General features: G+C 38.1%; 1 long non-coding RNA gene across 2 annotated transcripts in view; it reads right to left on the bottom strand.

Moving 5' to 3' along the window:
- LOC132692128 (uncharacterized) overlaps positions 1-11,168 on the bottom strand; it is a 95,322-nt gene extending 84,154 nt beyond the window's left edge. Inside the window, exon 1 of one of the 2 annotated variants that reach the window (XR_009616195.1) lies at positions 11,109-11,168. This is a non-coding gene — a long non-coding RNA (uncharacterized LOC132692128). The remainder of the gene's footprint in view (positions 1-11,108) is intronic. The other variant, XR_009616194.1, reaches the window with a different exon arrangement.
- Between the last annotated feature and the right edge of the window lie 11,656 nt (positions 11,169-22,824).

The raw sequence follows: 22,824 nt of genomic DNA, 5'->3' as shown, positions 1-22,824 counted from the left end.
TTCTTTTTCCTGTTGATCTGATTTATTTCCATAGCATTAGCTTTATACATCAATGATTTGCAAATCTGCAGTCCAATCCAGATGTCTTTCCTTATCTCTAGACCTATATTTCTGTCTAGGTATCTCCACCTGAATAATTTTCAGATATTTAAAATTCAACCTGTCATCTCTCTTTTAAATCTGTTACTGTCCTTGAATTTTCTGTCTTGGCTAATTATGTTTCATCTACCCAGTCACCCAGGTTAGAAAGCTTGGAATCATCCAAGATCCCTGTATCTTTTTTGTTCCCTTCCCCCATTATATCAGTCACCAAGATTTGTGGATCCTTATAAAGCACATACCGCAAGTATTGTTTACCTGACCTTTCCCACACTCCACCTCCACCTCATGAGTGATTTGAGAGCAGAAATTATGTCTGCTTGATTGTGGATCCTTGGCTCATACTGCTGCACTTGATACCTGGCACAGTGACTACTTTGTAAATGCTTCTGTATTGTTGCTGATCCTCTTAGACACATATACCATTTACAATAATCAGTTAATACCTTGGCCCAATAAGGGATTCTGAGAGAAGAATACTCTCTGATACATTTGTTTCTCCCAACAGAAAAACATATGTGTTTACATTTGTATAATGAATTATTGTTCGTATACCTAGAGTTTTAGTTTCTGTAAAGAAATCCAGCCTAGTTTCTCCTCAAAAGGGAGGATGCAAAAAGAAGGATAGTGTGGAAATTACAAGAAACAAAAATTATCAAGGAATTCCAATGAGGAGGTTTAGTTTGGGTTCCCCCCAAAGCAGGGCCTAAAACAAGGATGTAGGTGCAGGCCTCATCACATATCCATGTGCTGATCCCAAGAAGCAGGAGTGATGGAAAAGGGAGAGTTAGGCAGAAGAAGAAAACAAACAGGTAAGAGAGCTTTGTTGGGCTAGTTTCCATTGTGTTCAACTAGCTGAGACCCTCAAAGAAACATGTGGAATGCCCCTCAAGATTGTTCAAGTGCTGAAGATTGGGATATTTGCCTACTGATTCCTGTCTACCCCTAGAGGAGGGTTATCTCCAGGAAAATACACTTTCCTTCACTTCTCGGTGCTTACGTGTATGGGCCAATGAATTCTTTAAGGTTTGCTGAGAGCCCTGGGGCAGGAAAATGGAGAGGTTACAGTGTATGTCTGAAGTGGAAGATTTTCACTCACGTGCATAGAAATGTCCACCATGGCTGCAGTTGAAATGAGAGGTGGGGTGAGAAGAAACACATCTACGATAAGAATGAAAAACTATCAAACAACTGAAACAGGTTTCCTGGGCATCTGAGCAGACTAGGTGAACGCTAGCTGAGGACTTAAATGAGTTTGATGGCTATTTCCACTGGAAACATACTTGAGCATTCTCTACTTTTTAAAAAACATTGCCATAAGGGATGGAGTAGAAGGGAGAAAGTAGTATGGAATGTTTCAGAACCAGTAAAAGACACTGTATGTTGGTTTCCCTACACCTGAATCCAGCTCTCTACCGACTCTATTTGAGAGAATGCAGAAGCTAAATAGTTTATTTCCTGTCTTCCTTGCTAGAATCCCCAGGCATTACCAAGTGATACCGCTCTGGCAAAAAGACATTAGAGAAAATCTGTTGACACTAACCCCTTTCTCCTTGCCCCTCTTCTGCTGTCTTGAGTGAACTGTGATGTGATATCCCGAATGTCAGTGTCTATCTTATAACCATGAAATGACACAAGAGAAAGAAAGCAGTCCTAATTGATATAGAGGCAATACACATCCCAGTAGGGCTGGCTCCCTTTAAGGCTTGGCCAGGCCAGACCATGCATGAGGCCCCCAGCCACTGCTTCAACTAAACATTTTCTTTATGAAAGAGTGACCAGCTCAAGGAAAATGCTTAAGCCTAGTTCCATTCCAAATGCTATAGGATATTTTACTGGCAACACCTTTTTAACCTAGCCTTGATTTTGAACCACTCATTGCTCTATCTCTACCTATGCATGTTTTCCCCAGCACTGTCTCACTGCTTCTAGAATCTACCATGTTTTGAGCTTTTAACCCTTCAGTGGCATTCCCATTCAGTAGCTGCCAGTCTACCTTACCAACCTGTTTTAGTCTGGCCATATTGCCTTCTCTTGCTTCCCACCTACCTTACAGGGTAGACAAGGCAGAGATAACATCATAAGGGAAAGAAAGGACTGCAGAGCATGAGAGCACCCAGTTCCCTTTTCCTCCACCTCAAGTTCTGCCAGAATGAAGTCTTTCATTGGCTTCCTGAAGTCAGCATTTATGTTTATGAACTACTACATCCAAAGAGGATCAGGAAGGACCCTGGGCCAAAGGTTCTTCTCAGCTACAGTACTATGCAGAAGAAACAAAAATCTGTACAGAGTGAAGTATAAAAATTTACTAGGCTCTTTCTTCCGAAATCACCCCAACCTTTCTATGTTCCATTCATACAAATCAAATTAAGAATTAAGTAATTGTTAATTCTAGGACAGGCGTACAAATGAAAAATCAACACAGAATTATTATTTTCCTCCAGAAGAAGCCCCCTCCTCCCCGCCAAACAAGCCAAGAGTCAATAATATGTACCCATTGTCCCCTGAGACACTCTTGAATCAATCCTCCCTTCTCTAGTGTGGACTTATCTTCTTAACATGGTAGAAAGTTCTTTGAGGGCAGGGGCTGGAGGCTTCCATTTCTCTTGTAACCTACAGGGAGCCTAGCACATTGTAGTCCATGTTGTAGGCCCAAGAAAGCTTTAATGAATATTTGGTACATTGCTTTCTTTATTCCAATCAGAACACCTTCTAAAGTGATTTAGGCCATTTGTTAAATCACATTCTTCTTAGATGGGAATGGAAAATTCCTGCTCTTTGGTGGTTCACCGGCCAACATAAAATTTGATGGTAGGTGGTTTCTGTTTAGTTACTGTAGGTAGACAACTTTTCTTTCTGAAGACATTGCCTTTTACAGTAATTAGTACTCCTGGTGTTTTTAGTTGGGAGGCCAAATGAGTCATGGAGGTCTCAGGTCATAATTGAGGCAGGTTTTAAAACCACATGGGAAAAACATTCTACCTAAGGAAATCAAAATATATAATTCTCTATCATGATATCATGGCCATCCATTCTTGTATTCGTTCAACACATAATTGAGTACATACTGGGTGCTAAGTCACATGGACATTGGGGTAGAAAGACAAATGCATGAGATCAGCTGCTTTTCTAGCTTATAGTTTAATAGTGGGTACAGACAAGTAAACAGGAAATGTCAACAGAGTACAATCACCATACAATCAATAGATAATTATGTATAGTATAGTCAAAGCAAGTCCTGAGAATCCCCATATTTAAAAAATGTGGGTGATAACATACAAGCAGACCACCACACAGTAATCAGGAGAGCTTGGGCAAGAGGTTCTGTATTTTTCCTGATACTCCAGCTCAAAACACCAACAATAATGGCAAGGATTCTTCATACTTGCAAAGGAAAGGGGGAGTCCTAAAGAGTTGTAATAGTTATCTCATTTAATCCACGTAACTTTTTGACAAATATTTTATTATAACACTTCACAGAAGAGGGTATTGTGGTTCAGGAAAGTTAAAGTTACTCCAAGGGACTACTTTCACGTTTAAGTGACAACGGGACATGACACTGTTTATCATGGGCATAGTCTGTATTAAACGTTATTTGATAATTGTTGTCAGTTCTCCAGATTAAGCCCTTGTACTCCTAAATACTGTGAATAAGATTTTTTTCTCTTATATAAGCAGGGGCATATTTACCAAAGATAAAAGCACCTTATGAGAAATGACTTGGGGACTGTGACTAAAAGACCCAGAACTACTTAGAAATTTCAAGTCTCACTTTCTTTTATCTTGGAATTCTTTTTAAGTTTCTCAATTTTAAAATGTTCCACTCTCTCCTACATGGGAAAAAAGTAAAACCTGTCTTTCTATTTTAAGTTAGTAAAAACATGTTGAATGATCCTTTATAACACAGTCAATATTCTCAGGACCCACAGTTAGCAAACAGCCACATCAAGCAGCATTTCATAACTCAATGGAGATTAAATAACTAACTATATGAAATCCTATTGATACATTCTATAATCATCGTAATATCAATATGTACATCCTTCAATTCACTTTTCCTTCAAAGCATGAAGAAATGTGAAAATCAGTAAATTCTATTTGTGTACCACAGTACCAAATGCTCAATATTTACACATAGTGGTTATAGTTTGAATACTTTCTTATTACTTGTCAAAACTCAAACATTTTTAAAATAAATTTAAGTTTGTTTTTCAAAACCAAGAGTAACATATTGATAGCTATATAAATATTTCAGTTCTTTTAAATGTTTTCAGTTATCACTATAAAATCAGTGAACACTTTACAAGAAAACTTTATCTAAAAAAATGCATGGCCATATTATGAAATCAATTGTTACTATGCCTGAGAAGTTATTCGATTTTGAAATAATAGGAGGGATTAGTTTATCTGTAGATTTCTCACAATCTTTTCTGGGGTTTTGTTAGTCTGTTTCTTTGCCTTTTTAGACCTGGAATGAGTATATTATCTTGTTTATAAGGGATAAGAAGGACATTAGGACGTTTGCCTGGTTTGATGAAGGGAGAAGATGTTCTCATTTTTCCCTGTGACTTTCTTATTAGCCATACCACAAAAGTCACACCATGTTGGAAGAGGTGTATTTAATGTGAAGGAAAGGCAGGGTAAATCTTCACTCCTTACTTAAACGGATCCCTTCCACAGCACTAGGGGTGTTCCAATCAATGTGTTTATATGGTCATATATTTCTCTCCTTTCGAATTTACCCTCTTTCACATTTCTCCTTGGGTTGAGTGGCATTACAATGGCACAAACATTTTGGGGGGATTTGGCTAAGGTGTGCTTTCTCAATGGGGGTGACATTGCTCTGAACAGAGGCAAAACATCTTACTTATTATGTATATAGTGTATTTATATACATTAATAGATATATGTATAACATATCTTTGGTATTAAAATTTCATGTGGGGAGCAATTAGGAAAAAAATGTATATGTTCCGTGGATAAAGACAATAAAAATGAAAAAAAAAAAGTTGACAAGCACTGGGCTAAGGGGAATTACACTGGAAATACTTTAAGTTTAGATTCAGTGGCATATACTTTTCCTACGAAATCAAAATCATATTGGATGTGTTTGGATTTAGGTTACAAAAATGGATATATTTAAGGTGTATTGTTTGCTGTGCATAATTGAGAGGAAAAAAATTGTGCTCCTCAGCAGATGTAAGCCATAAAGATGTTTTAGTTGTAATGCTTCCCTGAAAAGACAAGTAGTTATTAAATGTGGGCTCCTGCTTCTAATTAATGAGATTTGGTAGTAAAATGATTAAAAGGGAAAAAAAATACCCTAACATTTACTGAGTAATCACTATGTCAGATAATATTCTAAGCACTTTAGGTACAGTAACATTAAATACACACACACACACACACACACACACACACACACACAGGAACTGAAGGAAGATACTATTATTTCTCAATCTTATGGTTACTTAAGCACTGAGAGTTAACTAAGTTACCCAGGATCACAAAGCTGGTAAGTGGTGGAGTTGGACTTGAAACCTGGCAGGCTGATTTCAAAGACTGTGCTTTTAGCCATGACATTTCCTGCCTCCAAATAAACAATATAGGAATTTGTGAAAATTGGATGATTAATCAATGACCCTTCAATAATTGATGGACTAAGGCTTTCATGAAACAAAGGGAAAGAGTATCAAGAGCACTTTAGTGGCTACATCTCAAGTAAAGATTAACTTCTGCTTCCTCTGAGGCATCTTGGGAGAGATGGGTCAGCAGGATGCAGGCTCAGAAATAAGAGCTAGACCTTGGAAAAAGACCAAGTTCTATGCCAGTGTGTCTCAACCATGCCTGTGCATTAGAATCACCTGGGTAGCTGTTCAAAAAATACTGGTGCCCAGACCCTACTCCCAGGATATTAACTCAATTAGTGTAGGGCAGGCCCAGCCATTTGAATTTTCCGACCACCTGAGTTGATTCAAAAGTGCAGATAGGTTTGACACACTGCTCTAGGCACACCACAGACTCCTGCCATTGCTAGTTTATACATTTCCTGTCCTAAAGCTGACCTGAAACCCAACTCTAAACCCTTGGTGCCCACCCAGCCTCAACTCCAGCACATCCACCGTCAGAGCCTGGGAGAAGCCCAGCCACTTTGTGGAGGAGCTTCATGACAATACCAATCCTGTCCCCCTGGGAAGGAACCTCACAGTGAGGTGACTCCTGCTCTAAGACCAAAAGAGGAAAGCAAGGTGGAGGGGACTAAGTCCTTCTTTGCTTCTCTCCCCTTGGAGTGATTTCACTCTACAAAGCTGACACAATCAGTCCCTCCCTTGTTCTCCTTCCAAAGGTGACACTAGGAAGAAAAAGGAATGAACTACCGATAGGATTGGGACTTCCTGGAAGCCTGGCTCCTAGCCTATGTTAACAGAGACAGTGAGGAAACCAGGGTCCAAGATTATGGCTGTCTGCTAGTTCCTAGGGAAAACTCATTATTTCAGTTGTGATCCTTATCCTTTTTAGTGACTGTTTTAAGTGAATTTGTTTTAGAGTCTCTTTTCCTTTAAACATTGCCCACATAATCAATCAATCTGAGAACTGGGGGTATGACAGAGGCGGCTCAGTATGGCAGAGCAGTTAAGCAGGAGATGGGCAACGGGTGCACACCACTGTTAAATCAGCTGGAAGGAGCTAGGGCCAAGGACAACACTCCAGAAGTTCTGTCGTTGGGGGCCCCAGAACCTCTGATTCCTAAATGACCTATGGCTGTGGAACTGATTCATCCACTACAAGTGACCTGGAACTTACGCTATGCCTTAAAAGCTTGGTGGATTCTCCTGTTAAATGGCACGTTTTGGTAAGTCTAACTTTACAACCAAAATTCCCTATTAGAATTCATCCGTCAGTGTGGAGCTGTAGCTGTCCCAAAGGAGATAACCCATACAGGATGTTGACTGGGAGGTGGGAACAGAAGTATATATCCTCTCCAAGAAGAAAAGAGTAACTAGAAAATCTTAACTGGAAAGAAAGCCAGGGTTTTACTTAGTGACTTCACTGTACTCTTTCAGAAGTGGCAATGGAGAAAAACAGTTTCTTCCTCATTTTAGAACACAAAAAAAGAAAACCAATCAAGAGTTTAAAAAAATCCCCATTTCAGGGAAGTTAAAGCCTACAGCAAAATAAAAGTCCAAAGATATACTGACTCCTGGCATATGCTTTTCAATTCTGGCATGGTTTTCAATTCTAAGTATAAAGAATCAAGGTGAAGAGAAATCTATACAAGTGCAGACAAACAGGGTAAGATTAAATAATAATTGATGACAGCTAAGAACTTGTAAAGTGCCTAACTGTTCTTAAGTGTTTCTATTTATTTAATAATCTTTTCTGTATTTTTTAGTAATATGACTTATATAGATGTATGTTTTTGTTTTACCTTGTTTACATTTTTAATAATTTAAATGGAAAAGAATTTTTTTCCCATGAATTGTAAGAAGTCTAGCTGCATCCAAAGTCAGCCACTGCATTATTAATATTCTGCCCTTTGGAGCCTTATCACCACACTCACCCACCTACTCTCCTACCAGGCCAGAGTGGAGATCTCTAGGTAGGGATTAGATGAGTGTGTCAGGGAGAGGTACCTGTACTGGGCCCTTTCAGATCCTCCAATCCCTTTAGCTCCACATTGCCTTCCCCTTCTCTAACCAAACCCCTGGAACCTGATGTTCCTATTGACATTCTTGATTCTTTTCTTTCTTTCCTCCAACTGTGCCTTCTTTGTCAAACCTTATTAGGTTAAAGTCTCCATTCATTCTTTCTGTGCTTGCTTTCAACCTTAGAATAAAATCACAAACCTGGGCTGCATGGATCCACAATGAAACCACACAACCTGATCCTACTTGGGCCCTCACTGTTAATTGACAAGGCTCTCTCTTTAAAAAAAAAATTTTCTTTTATTCCTTATTTATTTTTGACAGAGAGAGACAATGAGACAGAGTATGAGTGGGAGAGGAACAGAGAGAGAGGGGAGGGAGATACAGAATCCAAAGCAGGATCCAGGCTCTGAGCTGTCAGCACAGACCCCGGTGTGGGGCTTGAACTCATGAATTGCGAGATCATGACCTGAACCGAAGTCAGACACTTAAGCACCTGAGCTACCCAGGCGCCCCAAGGCTCTCTCTTTTATGGATGTATTGATACAGGTCTCTAGACACTTACTCTAAACATTTCTGTCAAGTCCTGCTGTCATATTCACTCTCAAGAAACAGCTTTCTGTCCTAATGTAGACCAAGCCTACTCAAAATCTCCTACACATTCTCTCTCTCTCTCTCTCTCTCTCTCTCTCTCTCTCTCTCTCTCTCTCTGTGTGTGTGTGTCTCTCTCTCTCTCTCTCTCACACACACACACACACACACAGAGTCTTTCTTCCTTTATATTTCTTTTCCAACTACTCTGCCAAGTTGATCCCAGAAGCATCATTATCTCAAAAGATCTTTCTTTGGGCACCTGGTTGGCTCAGTCAGTTGAGCAACCAATTCTTGATTTTGGCTCATGTCATGATCCCAGGGTCGTGGGATCTGGCTCTGAGCTGAGCATGGGGCCTGCTTAGGATATTCATTCTCTCTCTCTCTCTCTCTCTCTCACTCTCACTCTCACTCTCTATCTCTCTTGCCCCTCTCCTCTACTTGCATACTCTCTCTAAAATAAAATAAAATAAAATAAAATAAAATAAAATAAGACTTTAATCTTATTTGAAAATCCCTTTCAATTGACTCTAATCATCCCCTTTCTACTGACATTTTTCCTTCTAAATAATATTCTCTAGCACCTTCCAGTTTCTTTAAAAAGAATCTCTCTCACAACACCACGTTTTACTTTTTGTTAAAATTATTTCTGTATATGTTTTATGTCCTTTACTAGAATGAAGATTCCTTAAGACCAGGAATAAAATTTAAGCATCTTTAATTTCCTCCAAAGTCTAAGATTGAATCTTATACACAGTGTGGGCTTATGAATGTGTACTGAATGAATGAATGAATGAATGAATGAATGAATATCTCAGTATAGTTAAGTCATTCTTGGGCTCATTCCTGGTGTCTGAAAGAAAATCCATGGGAATGCTCTGAACTTGCTTCAGTAAGACTCATTTAGGGTTTGGAATGCCTAAGACTGCCATGGACTTCTCAGATAGTTATCTTCTCAGTGTAATGTAATGCCATAGTCCCTTAGTCAATGCTTCTCCATCTTATTTAATGATACTAGAAACTACACAATTAGGTATTAATTCCCTTGACTTAAATCTTCAGTTCCTCTTTAAAGTTGCAACTATTAAAAAATAAATAAGTAAATAAGTAAGTTAACAGTTGTAACTGTTTCTGGGAAAGGTATTGCATTTAGATTGCAGTAAACTAATTTTTGTGATATTTTGTGATATTTTGTCCATGAGAAATAGGGGCAGAAATAGATGCTTTGGGGTTCCTTAACAGGACCTCTTTGATTCTTTCCTTTCTCGCCTCCACTTGTGTTTTCTTTGCCAAACCCCATTAAGCTAAAGTCCCCATCCAGGCCCAAATCACAGAGGGGACCCTGTGAGCCTACAATGGCTCTCCAATAGCCTCCTGTGTTGTTCTCCCTATTACATGGTATGAAATCCCCAAGGGTTGGTGCTCTCTAGGGCATTGTCTCCAGAAGGCCACTATTAAAATGTAGTTAAAAGCAGACTGGAATCCTGCTTCAATTTTTTTTCTGCTATAAATAAGCTGAGGGGCAACTTTGATCCTCATCTACAAATGGATTGGAATCCATTTCTCTGATCCTGCAAGTACAAGTTGTGATTTCCAAAACAGGCATACGGCAGTATATGATTTGTGATATTTTCCCTTCTTTCTAAATTTCCATAACTGCAAATGTCCTATACTTCATATACTTTCATTTTACCAGAAAAAAAAGTAAACTAAAGAAAAATGAGAGTACATTAATTACAAGCTTTAGGGGAAAAAACATGGAAATATCTTTGGGCCTAGAATATTTTTCCCTAGATTAATTTTGGTGAGAAAATGTTCTTTATAGTAAACAATGTCGTAGTTAGTTCTAGTCTCCACCAGTTTTCTTAAATTTATTTTTTAAATTAAAGTTAGTTAACATATAGTATAATATTGGTGTCAGAAGTAGAACCCAGTGATTCATCACTTACATATAACACCCAGTGATCATCCCAGCAAGTGCCCTCCTTAATGCCCTTCACCCATTTAGCCCATCCCTCACCCACTTCTCCTCTAGCAATCCTCAGTTTGTTCTCTGTATTTAAAAGTCTCTTATGGGTTATCTCCCTCTCTGTTTTTATCTTATTTTTCCTTCTCTTCCCCTATGGTCATCTGCTTTGTTTCTTAAATTCCATATATGAGTGAAAGCATATGATATTAGTCTCCATCAGTTTTTAATCATCAGATTAAGAAAAATATTTTAAGAATTGTTATAGAATAATTATAGGAAAGAAAAGTCCAGGAAAAAGATCTACTGATATAATAAAGATGCCCCTCACTGTATATAATTGTACTAGATATTAAATCTTGACTGCCTTCAACATTCACACACACAGATACACACACGTGTACACACACATGCCCCCCACCCCCCGCCAGAGTCATGTAGAGGGCATTTCTGATTTCATCAGAAATTTCTAAATTACTATGTCCCTATGCTTGCTTGCAGGATTTCAGTTTCCCCTCAACATCTCCCACAATTAATTGAGAGCACCAATACAAAGGGTAGAGACTTCATATGTGTTTGTCTTAGATCTGCCACACGTTCCCACAGTGTCTACAGTTCAGAGGGCCACTGGAAGGAGTGCCATTGTAGCCCCTCATGAGAGAAACATCAAGGCCCATGCCAAGGGTGCTTCTCTAGTGCTCCCAAAGCTGACAATTCTGAAGGCAAAACAGCAATGGCAGCTCCACAAAGGAAGCAGTATCTCTATAATTTGGTGTGCTTTGTCACTCAGTTTATCCAAAACATACCTCCTTTGCCCATTGGCTTTTTCTTCCTCAGTCCAAAGGTGTCAGAGGATAAGCATCACATCCACTCTATTACATATGCTCAAGTCTAGTTCTAGAAGCTAGACAGAGAACAGAAGCTATACCACCATTCCATCTTCCTCAATTCCTTTATTCTGCTTTGGCTCAAATCCCAGAAAACTTCTCCTGCCTTCCCCTCCACCTCCCAAATTCTCCTGCTCTTCTGTGGATGCAAAAACTACTTCTGGGGGTAGAGGCAGGTGGGTTAAAATGAGAGGATGTTATTTATGTTAGCAGTATACAAGTCCTGGGTCAATCAGTCAAATGTCCTATTGTAATTCATACACCCAAAGACACCCAACTTGTCTTTTAGTCAGTAAAATCATGTCACAGGCCATCTTAGGGTACAGGTTTTGAAACCAAGAATTGTGTACCATTTGCTAGCAACCCCCACTGAAATCCTCGTGCATGCTAGGAAAATCTAACAGATTGTTTCCAACTGATTCTTCTTTCATTTGTACGAAGAAGACTGGGTTTTCACAAGTTGATGAAAAATCACTCTGGGGACTGCTGCCTACCCAACTCTTAACTACTCAGCCTGTCGGGCCTCCTATTTAGACCCAATTAGTGGCATCTCAAGTTAATGCCAGATGACCTTCAAGTGCTACCCTAAACCGACCTCAAACTAAAGACAGACTTTGGAAGACAGCATCAACAAACTTGGAACAACTTCTGTGTAGCACAGCTGATCTGACTAGGTTTCTGTAGCCACAATCCCCTAAAATATTTGGAGATTTTGAACTTACAGAACAAACAAACAGAAATTCCTGACTCTTTTCCCATTTGGCATTTAACTCAGATGAGCATGTTTTTTTTCTACTGTCCCCATTGACACCCCATCTGAGAAGTTCTTAAAGATGAGGGAGAAGAGAAAAAGGAATGGGATAAGAAGCAGATAAGGGGAATGGAGTGAAACAAAGGAATGTAGTGTAAGTGTGAAAAAGAAAGAGAAAGTGAGGAAAGCCTATAAGACAGATTCTCTTAATTTCATCACAGACAGGAAATACTGCTAGAATTGCTGATTCAAGTACTTTGGGACTATTTTAAAAACCAGTGCTTTGTTCCGAACACAGAACTCCAAGGAAGAATGTTTTCCTCTCTGTTTTTGCCACAGACATGACACTCAGGGAAAGCACACAGCTTTGTTTTCCCCCAATCACTCCACGACTAGACTTAAATTCTTCCATTAAGTGGGTCTTTTAAAATACAGCCTTGAATCTAGGAGTTAAGTGGAAAATATTCATTAGCAATCAAGAATCCTTTCCAGTTAGTGGTTAGCTCCTGGGGAGGAATTTCTCTTTTCATGGTCCTTCATCTTTGAAGGCAATCAAATGCATCGATGCAAAATAGGGTTATGAGACCATTTTACCTGGCTGTGATCCAAGAAGAGGTTTACTGGGCATTACTATATGAAAGAAAGTTGCTAAACTATAGTAAACACCCACAGATCTCTGGGACCAGGAATGAATCAGAAAGTTAAAAATAGTCCCCAGACCTGATCATTTCCTTTTCTGTGTCATCTACACAGGGGTGAATAGGTTAATATATTTCAGACAGTTAAAAACAGGACAGGATATGGAGTCCTTGAGAACTCCCTCCTACAGAGAAGCCAATTAGCCTCCAAACCTCAACTTTATCAACCCTGATACAGGTCATCATGATGTGGATTAGCAAGTAACAGGATAGAGTTATCTATCTATGAGATGGTGTACAGTTGTAAAGCCAGAAAACACTTGAGAGTTATAATAAGAATTAGACAATTAATCAGATTCCTTTCCACCTTGTGACTGATCAGCTTTTCTGATTAGTGTTGTAGAGATAGTCCTACATGGATACTTGCCCTTTTCAAAGTATGTTACCACCCCAGTAGCTAGAATCCTAGAATCATATAAATTAATGAGAATTAAAAACATTACACACTTGGTTGAAGGCATGGTATGGCTCTACTGTTTTGCTAATAAGACTTGAGGTCTTTTGGGAACCTGCTAACTCTCAAGGTTAAAGCATGGTGTGACCAACACTACCTAAGGTTCAAAGGAATTGATTCCATGTTGTCAATGCTATAGGCAAGTATTTCTGAGGGATGGCATTAGCGACTTCTTATATCTTAGTTCTATCTATATCAACTCAGGAGTAAAAGGCAACCCTCTCATTTCCTTCCCACAGTGAGGAGACCACTGAGAATGTTACCTGCTTTCTGGAACCTGACATCCATGATAAACTACTAGTTTTTTTCTGAAAGCCAGATACACACAGTGCTAGAAATATAAAAGTTTGTTCTTAGTCTATAGAAGAATGATTTATCCTGGGGGTCATGATCTGCTGCATTAGTCTGTGACACACTGCAAAATTTATATGAGACTTCTTCCTTTGATTGAATCAAACACATTTGTGAACTCTAATTTAGCAACATTTCCCTTGACCATATGGGCCTCAGACAGCAATCATGCTCCACAATTCTATGAAAAATATCACTCTGGTACTCCTACAAAGGCTTATTCTTTCTTTATTGAGTCAGCCTCAAGACTTCAGTTGTTCAGTTATGAGGTAAAACAAAATATCTCTGTTTGTTATTACCTTCAACTTAATTCTTCATTGCTCCCTTGACTGTGGCTTACTTGAGTATTCCCTGGGTCTTTTCCTTTTTTTGTCAGGGATTTTTATGGCACAGATAATATACCCATTATGTTAAAATCCAGCTTGCTTTGTTCACTTTATTTGTCAGACTATTAGGGCTGGAAAGCTTAAGGGCTTAATCAGGCAATTTTTCATTTTTCTATGTTGTAACAAATCTCCTTTAATTTATCAGACAATACTCATTATGTGATACATCCCTCTACCATAATTTTAAGACAGGAAGCCACAAATTATCTCATTTTACATAACTCTGAGCTCTGAGTCATTCAGAAGGGCTGATTAGAATCACAGAATCTAAATCTTAAAGGGAATAGGGAGGTCATCTCACTGACTTACCTAGGTTGTTCTTTGTTTTTTTGTTTGTTTGTTTTTCTAAAATACAAGATTCCTTCTTTCTTCTCCCCACCCCCAGAAATGCTGATTTTCTAGGTCTGACTTGGAGTTCAGGAATGTATATTTAGAAGTTTCCCTAGTTGATTCAGAGGATTAGGTCTCAGGGATACACTAATGCAGTTCCCTCTTCCTTCAAATGGAGAAATATCTACTTTAACATTTTTGATATATGAACATCCAGCTTTTGTAGGAATGCTGTAAGAAATGAGACCTTCTCTGTAGAGCTGTATTTATCACTTCACAGACTGTATAGTGCATTCATCAATGTCAATGTCTTTCTGCAAACATGTGTTAATGCTTAAGCTGAGTCCTGGTACTATTAACAGGAACTATCTGTGAAGGGCCCATGATAGGCAGGCATTGTACAAAACATTTTACAAATAATATAATTAATCTCCAAAATAGTCCTGCAAGGTGGATTTGTGTAATTGTCCCTATTTTAAGAAGAAGTTTAGGAGAGCTGGAATCTAAGCCCATACCTACTAGGAGCTCTGTAGCTCATGTTTTCAAGTGTTTCATGTGTACCATCCAGTTCCAAAATAATTATGTACATAAGTATATACTTTACTTTTTTTAATTAAGAGAAGCTTTCTTTTTTTTCTCAGGAAAATGCTTAATGTTTTCTGGCCATCTTAACTATGCAAAATTAATTACAACCAATAATTATTGACCACTTATGTCCCAGATACTTCATGTGTTAGATTAATTATAATACTGACAATCCCTTTGGGGATAGACTAGTAATGTCTAGAAGAGCCTTTACGATTTTAAATTTCCATTTCTTTACAGACCTTTTAAAAATAGGGTAGATTCTTACCTGTTGGGGAAGGTTTAAACATTGTACTACTAGAGAACAGACAGATTTCCCAAAGTCTGTAACAGTCCTCCAATTCTGTATGCAGGTTATATTTAGCTTTCTATTTCCTGTCAAATTAAAAGCTGTTTCCAGTGCATGCATGGATTGAACAGGCTCTACCAGATCACAATGGTTCACTTTTCCTATGAGTTCAGTAAGTTATATTTTTTAAGTTTTTCTGAAGCCAGAAAAAAAATCACCCCAAAATCTGAACAAACCCCAAGGTGCTATTTTCAAAAGGGAGTTGTTTTGTTTGTTTGTTTGTTTGTTTGTTTGTTGCCACAAGCAGTGGGCTACCTTTCAAGTGATTGGAATAAAACTTAGCTCAAGTTAAATTTGAGGTAGTCTCTTTTTTTCCTCCATTCAGACTAAGAACAATGTCTAGATAAACTAGAAATAATTCTTAACAATGAGAATAACTGTTTTAAACTTGAATCTTTAAATGTAATTGTTATTTTTTAATTTAATTGTAATTTTTAAATTTACAATTTAAAAAATGTAATTTTTTAAAAAAGGTAAAGTCATGTGTATAAAGTCAGAGTAAAATCTAAGATAATGAAAACTAAACTTTCACTCTAAACTTTTCACTTCTTGAGTGTTCTTTAATATAAAAATGATTAAATTAGTAAACATTTCCTTACAGTCTGTGATGTGCCAAAAATCATGCTAGCCACTAGATAAATGGAGATGAATGAGACAAGGGCTCTAATCCTTCTTTTACATTACTAAATTAAACTGGATCACAGTTTGCCAATTTACCATCTTTTACCTACAAAAATAGCAATTTCATATGGTTCAACCTAATAGTTACTATATTGTATTGCACTGATTTATATTCAGAAGGATAAGCAGGCATTCCCATGAGGAGATAGAGTGGAAGATGATAGGAAGATTTCCTCATGCCAATACTATTGAGATAATATTGAAATCTGCAGCCCAGGAGAACCACTGAAGGTTGCTACAGTATTCTGGCAAAGGGAGAGGGGTGGATAAAACAGTCTCCAATTGTGTTGTTAAAAAAGTAATATAATGTTGGTAGTAGTTTAAGGGATGAATGCAAGGAAGAGAAGCTGAATATCATGAGATTAGTTGTAAGTTTGTTCCATTAGTTCAGGTGAGAAATGTTAAGGACTTGAATCTGTTCTACAAAAATTATAGACAATATTTATGAAAATAACAAAATGTCTATGATGGTTAATTTTATGTGTCAACTTTACTGGGTCAGAAGGTGCCCAGATACATGGCCAAACATTCTGTGTGTGTCCAGTAGGGTGTTTCTTTATGAGATTAGCATTTCAATCAGTAGACTGAGGGAAAACAGATTGCCCTCCCTAGTATGGGTGAGCCTCATCCAATCCATTGAAGACTTAAATAAAACAAAAAGGCTAAGTAAGAGGGAATTGGTGACTGACTGAGCTGGGACATTGGTCTTTTCTGGCCTTTAGACTGGAACTTACACATTGGCTCTCCTGGGCCTCCAGCTTGTCAAATGTAGATGTTGGTACTTCTCAGCTTTCATAATTATATGACCCAATTCCTTATGATCAACCAGCCTGTCTGTCTGTCTATCTATCTATCTATCTATCTATCTATCTATCTATCTATCTCCTATTGGTTATGTTTCTCTGGAGAGCTAATATTTTTTGCACCGGTTCTAGAAACATAGAATGTTAAGGATGTGTTTTCTGAATTGTTTCTGGGGTTTCTGGGATCGTTTATCCATTCTGATTAGATTTAAAGATGCTACTAGCTCTATTTCCAGTAATAAAGAAAGCACTGATATTCCATGGTGTGGTCTGGAATAGAGATTTATAAGAAGACTCTGATGAAGCTGGGGACATTAAGTATCTAAATTCTGATGAGTTTTGTCAGTGGAAGAGGCCTCCCCACTCCCAGTGGAAATAGTCTCTACCCCTGTCTGAGAGGGTAGACTTGAATGAAGGGGAGGCTGGGTCCCCTAAAGAAGGACACTGGTACTCTACCAAAAATATACTGCATTGCCTGTGGAAACTCTAATGGCCTCTCTTGAGGCAACTGCTGTATGAGACAATGCTGATCCTCCCCAGGACTACCTCTACCACCCATCCTTGCTTCCAGACCTATACCAGAAAGTCCCTAAAGGTAAGGTACAAAGTGCGATCCATGAGGAAATATGCTACACTTTAAAACAACTACTTGAGTTTTCTAATTTATACAGACAGATATTCAGAACACATATATTAGAATGAATATTAAGAGTGTGGGATAATGGTGGAAGGAACATAAAGTTTAATCAGGCCAAATTTATTCATATCGGTTCACTAAACAGGGATTCTACATTTAACACTGCAATTTAGGGAGCTAGAAAGGGTTCTAACAGGTTGGTTGGTTGGTTGGCTAAAACATGGATCAAAAAGTGGCCCACAGCAAACAAGTTGGAAATATCAGAACTCCCTTGGTTTAATGTAGAGGAAGGGATTCAAAGGCTTAAAGAGATTGAAATGTTAGAGTGGATTTGTCATTTAGATGACACACTGGGAAGATACAGAAGACATACTTTTCATGATGATTGTGCGAAATAAATGACTAACTATGATGGGAGTTCCAGCATCCTTAAGAGCTATGTGATCACTCTTCTCTCTAGGCCAGACCTTACAGTGGGACTATAGTTACTGAATCAAGAAACCTAAATGCAATGAGACTAACTAGATCCTGGGGTGGCAGGAACCAAGTAGCAGCACTCAATCACCAAAGGTAAGGTGGGTGTGGTTGCCATAATAGACAGCAGAGTCAGAACAGCAATCAAACAGTCTCATTAGCATAGACTTATGAAGGTGGCTAGTTAGTTGACCTTGGTGTTCCAGAAGTAAAATACACAGAAAGCCTATTAAATTCTTCCGTGATCTGTATAAGCAGAGAAGTTCTAGGTCAAGTGAACAAAGTCTAGCTTGAATTATAAAAACAGAGAGTCATAGCCCCTCAATTAGTTTCTAGACTTGAGGCAGTTTACTTACCAAAACTCCTTACATGAAGGGCAGGCTGGGTCCCCTAAGGAAGAACCCTGGTACACTACCAAAAATTTATACTGTCAGTCTTCCTCCCCACCCTCCCCAAAGGGATTTATGGCCTTTTACCAGAGTAACTGTGCATGGGGGAACAGGAAATAATCAGACCTTTCAGGGACTACATATATTGGCTCTGAACTGATAACAATTCTAAATAAGACCTCAAACATCATTTTTGTTCAGTCAGAGTAGGAGCTTATAGAGGCGAGGTGACTGATCAAGTTTTAGCTCAGGTCTGTCTCACAGTGGGACCATTGGGTCCCCAAATGCATCCTGTGGTTATTTTCCCAGTTCCAGAATTCATATTTCGGGTTGATATTCTCAGCAGTTGCCAGAATCCCCATACTGGTTTTTGACCTATGGAGTGAGGGCTAGTATTGTGGGAAAGGACCAGTGGAAACCACGAGAACTGTCTTTACCTAGAAGAATATAAACTTAAAGCAATACTACATTGAGTACTAACTTGCAGAGACTAGTGCCATCAAGGACTGGAGAGATGGTGATGATTCCCAATACATCACCATTCAACTAGCCTATCTAGCTCTTTAGAAGCAGATAGATCTTGGAAGATGACATAGGATTATCCTAAATTTAACCAGGTGGTGACTCCAGCTGAAGGTTCTGTACCAGATTTGGTTTCATTGCTTGAACAAATTAACACATCCTCTGGTACTCAGTATGCAGCTATTGATCTAGCAAATGCCTTTTTCTCTAGCCCTGTCAATAAGGACCACCTTGTTTTCAGCTGGCAGGGCCAGCAATATACCTTCACTGTCTTACCTAAGGGGTATATTAACTCTCCAACCCTATGTCATAATTCAGTTTTCAGGGATCTTGATCACATTTCACTTATACAAGATATCACACAGGTCCAATACATTGATGGCATTAGGCTGATTGGACCTAGTGAGTAAGAAGTAGAAATTACTCTAGATTTAGTAAAATATTTGCATGCTAGAGTGTGAGAAATAAATATGACAAAAGTTTAGAGGCCTCAGTCAAATTTCTAGGGGTCCAGTGGTGTGGGGCATGTTGAGATATCACTTCTAAGTGAAGGATGGATCTAGGTCCTCCTACAACCAAAAAAGAGGCACAATGCCTAATGGACCTCTTTGGATTTTGGAGGAAACATATCACTCATTTGGATTTGTTCCTCTGGCCCATTTATCAGGTTACCACAAAAGCCACTAGTTTTGTGTGGGACTCAAAACAGAAGGCTCTGAAATAGGTCTAGGCTGCTATGCAAGCCTGCTCTGCCACTTGGATCATAAGGTTCAGTAGATCTAATGGTGCCTGAAGTGTCAGTGGTAGACAGGGATGCTGTTTGGAGCCTTTGGAAGATCCCTATAGGTGACTTACAGTGATTTTGGAGCAGAATCCTGCAGTCCTCTGCAGATAGCGACTTCTCTTCTGAGAAACAGCTCTTGGACTGCCTGCTACTGAGGCTTCATAGAAACTGAATGCTTAACCATGGACCACTGACCCATGTAACATGAGCTGCCTCTCATGAACTGGTATTATCTGACCCACCAAACCAGAGAGTTCGACATGAACAGCAGAATTCCTTCATCAGATGGAAGTGGTATATATGTGATCAAGTCTGATCTGGCCCTGAAGGCACAAGTTATATGAAGAAGTGCCCAAATGCCCATAGTTTCCACTCCTGCTACACTGCTGTTTCTCTCCCAGCTTGCACCTATGGCCTCATGAGGAATTCTCCATGATCACTTTATTAAGCACTTTATATTCATGAACTCACAATTACCTTGAGGTGGGTATCATTATTTCCGTTTTCATTTTCATTTCCATTTCGAGGAAGCTGAAGCACAGAATGGGCAATACCTTGCCCAGGATCATTTGGCTGGAGTTAGGCTATGATGCCAAACAGTCTAACACCAACATCTCCCTTTGACAAACATGCCATACAATATTTTCTAAAATCCCACGGGGCAAATGTTGCAGATCTCTCTTTTTAGCCTTGCCATTATTTTTAGCAAATTTCTGTTTCACCTTGGGGCGCCTGGGTGGCTCAGTCGGTTAAGCGGCCGACTTCAGCTCAGGTCATGATCTCGCAGTCCGTGAGTTCAAGCCCCACGTCGGGCTCTGTGCTGACAGCTCGGAGCCTGGAGCCTGTTTCAGATTCTGTGTATCCCTCTCTCTGACCCTCCCCCGTTCATGCTCTGTCTCTCTCTGTCTCAAAAATAAAAATAAACGTTGAAAAAACAATTAAAAAAAATTTCTGTTTCACCTTACTAGAAAGGGATGATTGTATGACAAAGAGTGAGGAGAGGAAGCAAGCTATATATCCAAAAGATACTTCAGTTAAATGGTATTTAGTCAAGTTAAATTATTCTAAAAATTATCAATAACAGAGAAAGTGACTTAGGTCTTTTCCTGTTGTAGACACAGGATTTTTAGAAGGAGTACTATTTATTTTTCACCCTAAAACCCAAAGGACTTAAAAAAAGTGTTGGAAAGTATAGTATATACTATACTATAGTGTATAGTATAGTATATAGTATACTATAGTATAGTATAGTACACTATACTATACTATAGTGTATAGTATATAGTATATACTGTATACTATAGTATAGTATAGTATATACTATACTATAGTATACAGTATATACTATATACTATACACTATAGTAACTATAGTGAACACTGTATTGTATACTTGAAAGTTGCTAAGACAGTACAGTAGATCTTCAGTGTTCTCACCACTTACATACACACACACACACAGTAACTATCTGAGGTGATGGATGTGTTAACTAACCTTACTGTGGTTAATAATTTTGCAATATATATGTATGTCAAATCATCATGTTGTACACTTTATATTTATACAATGTTATATCAATCATATTACAATAAAGCTGGGAAAAATTTAAAACTGACATAAGAAAACAGCATTTATACTGTCCTTAAAGTGATCAGAACAATAGTTCCTCAAGTAATTGGACAGAAATTTCTCAGTTTATTTTCAAAAGACTGTACCATCTGTTATCATAAAAGCCCAAGTAATATTAGAGATAGTTTGGTGGACTTTCCTCAGAGATACAAATAGTATCTAGTTTCTCTTCTGAAAACTGTTTCCTTACTGGCTACTCAGTACAAGAAAAGAAGTAATAAATATCAGAGCAGAAATTAGTCAAATATGAAAGAGACAAACTATATAGATAAAATCAATGAAACCAAGAGCTGATTCTGTAAAAAATAATCAATAAAATTTATAAACCTCTAACTATAATGATTAAGACAAGAAAGGGTATTCAAGCTACCAAAATCAGGAATGAAAAAGGAGATACCAATACAGATCCTACAGATATTAAAAGGATAATTAGAAAATGTTACAAATAACTTTATGCCAAAAAGTGACAACCAGATGAAATGGATAAACTATTTTAAAGACAGAAATTATTAAAATTACCTTGTAAGAAGAAATAGGAAACTTAACAGTCTTATATCTACTAAAGAGATTGAATTCATAATTATAAACCTTCCAATAAAAAATATTTAGCCCCAATTTTTCCTTTTTTAAAAATAATTTGTTAAATGTTTATTTATTTTTGATATATATAGAGAGACAGAGTGTGAGACAGCAAGGGACAGAGAGGGAGACACAGAATCTGAAGTAGGCTCCAGGCTCCTAGCTGTCAGCACAGAGCCTGATGTGGGGCTCCAACCCACAAACCACGAGATCATGACCTGAACTGAAGTCAGACACTTAACTGACAGAGCCACCCAGGTGCCTCAGGTCCAATTTTTTCACTGGAGAATTCTATAAAACATTTAATAGAATCTCTTTCAGAAAATTAAGGATAAGGGAACACTTCCAAACTCATTTTACAAGGCCAGTATTACTGATACCAATACCAGTCAGACATCACAAGAAAAGAAAAATTATAGATCAATATCTATCATGAACATAAATACAAAAACCCTGAACAAAATATTAGCAAATCAAATCTAGTAATAATATAAAAACAAAAATACATTATGAATAAGTGAGTTTTAGCCTATGAATGCAAGGTTGGCTTAACATTCAAAAATTAATAAATGACTAAAGTAATAAATCATATAATCATTCCAACAGATACAGGAAAAGCACGATAAAATTCAATACCCATTCATGAAAACAACCCAGATAACTCAGAAATAGATGAGAACATCCTCATGTTGATAAAAGGCATGTATGAAAAACTTACATCTAATATCATACTTGATGATAGAAGACTGAATACCTTCTCCCTAAGATCTGAAACAAGGCAAGGATGTCCACCTTTACCACTTCTTTTCATATTTTAACAGGTTCTTAAAGACCTAAGTGTTTCCCAAACTTCATTCATTTCCCAGCTATCTTAAAAATTTGTGTCATTGCTTCATAACTCCTGTACAACCACATTTTGGTAAAGGCTGAAATAGAAAAATAAAACAGAATTTCAGGAGCAAGGAGTTTCTTGAGGAAAGGGGTTATCTAAACACACATGTGTGCATAAGATCAATAGCCATTTATATACTGGATAATTAGTTTGATCTAGCCTACATTTCCTAGAAAATGGAGGGTGAGGAAAAGTTTCTATGTAAAGACTATTTGGAGGTACAATATTAGGGCAGAATGAGTTAGGGGAAAAGATAATATGAGGCATGGAAAGAGAGAAAGCAAATACAAGCTATTGTATTAACAAGCTGACCAGTTTCACAAGAAAACACAGATGACTGC

Source organism: Panthera onca, chromosome B1, assembly GCF_046562875.1.
Source record: "Panthera onca isolate mPanOnc1 chromosome B1, mPanOnc1 haplotype 2, whole genome shotgun sequence".
NCBI lineage: Eukaryota > Metazoa > Chordata > Mammalia > Carnivora > Felidae > Panthera > Panthera onca.
Note: the sequence above shows the minus strand (reverse complement) of the source record. Positions and strands in the feature narration are given on the sequence as shown.